Raw genomic sequence first — 1,109 nt, forward strand, 5'->3', positions numbered from 1 at the left:
TTATGGGTCGCTAAGAACAATAAGCCTCATAGACCAGTCGCCAAAAAGTTGAAAAAATCGCATTAATTAGCGAGTTATCGTATTCTCATTAGAATTTTATTTCTAAAATGATGTCACAGCGATATACAACGTTTAGAAGTGCGGATCGAGTCTTCTTGTTGATGACGAAGGTATCAAGAGATTTAGATTCTTGACTGGATCTACTGTCGAAACTTAAGTTCGAGGTGAGCAGAGTATATGAGTCCTGATATTGCGCGAGAAATTAGACAAAGAATTGCAAAATCAACGACTATTTCTCTGAAAGCTCAGACCTGAGCATTTGGACATTGGAACAAATTATGTAAATCATGGTGGTGTATTTCACGCTACAGGTGACCTGATGGCGGCAAAAGAGCGATATAACTCCGCGCTAAAGTACTTGAAAAAAGGCTTGAACCAGAGCATGTTCCTTTTTGCAGCCACTTACAATCATCTAGGGGCTACTCTTTATGGCCTTGGTGACCTGCAGGCGGCAAAAGAGTCATGAACGTGCACTGGCCATTCGTCTGAAAAAGCTCGGATCTAAGCATGTTGACGTGACAAATAGTTACAATAATCTTGGTACTGTGTACCATAACCTTGTGACCTGTAACGTGTTGAAGAATGTCATGATTGAACAATGCCATATGTCTCAAAAAGCGCGAATCTGAGAATGTGGATGTGGTAAAGGAGCGTCTTGACCGTGCTGTGGCCATTCGTATGAAAAGGCCCGGACCTGAGAATCTTGATGTGGGGTTTAGTAACCATAATCTGGGTACGGTACATGGTGACCTGTAACAGGCAAGCAAAGGACGGTTACGATAAGGCTTTGAGCATTCTTTCACCCATGTCTTTTCAACTCTTCCCTTTTGTCTCGCGCTGAGGCTTGTTGTTTCAACGTTTTGGCCCGAAGAATGTTCGACATTGTCACGAAACAAAACTTTGCGCGTCCACAGGAAATCGCGTGACCGTGCTATGGCCATTCATTGGAAAAGGCTCGGACCTGAGAATCTTGATGTGAGTTGGTAACCATAATCTGGGTAAGGTATATGGTGACCTGTAACAGGCAAGCAAAGGACGGTTACGATAAG

At 43.2% G+C, this 1,109-nt stretch overlaps 1 protein-coding gene across 1 annotated transcript in view; it reads left to right on the top strand.

Annotated features, from left to right (window-relative positions):
• The first annotated feature begins 376 nt into the window (after nucleotides 1-376).
• The window catches only part of LOC113686444 (uncharacterized), an 11,140-nt gene continuing 10,407 nt past the window's right edge, over nucleotides 377-1,109 (top strand). Inside the window, exon 1 of the mRNA XM_089190114.1 lies at nucleotides 377-1,109. This exon is cut by the window's right edge and continues 441 nt beyond it. The gene's annotated coding sequence lies outside the window, so the exon portion shown is untranslated.

Source organism: Pocillopora damicornis, chromosome 12 (assembly GCF_964200805.1).
Source record: "Pocillopora damicornis chromosome 12, jaPocDami1.2, whole genome shotgun sequence".
NCBI classification, from domain to species: domain Eukaryota; kingdom Metazoa; phylum Cnidaria; class Anthozoa; order Scleractinia; family Pocilloporidae; genus Pocillopora; species Pocillopora damicornis.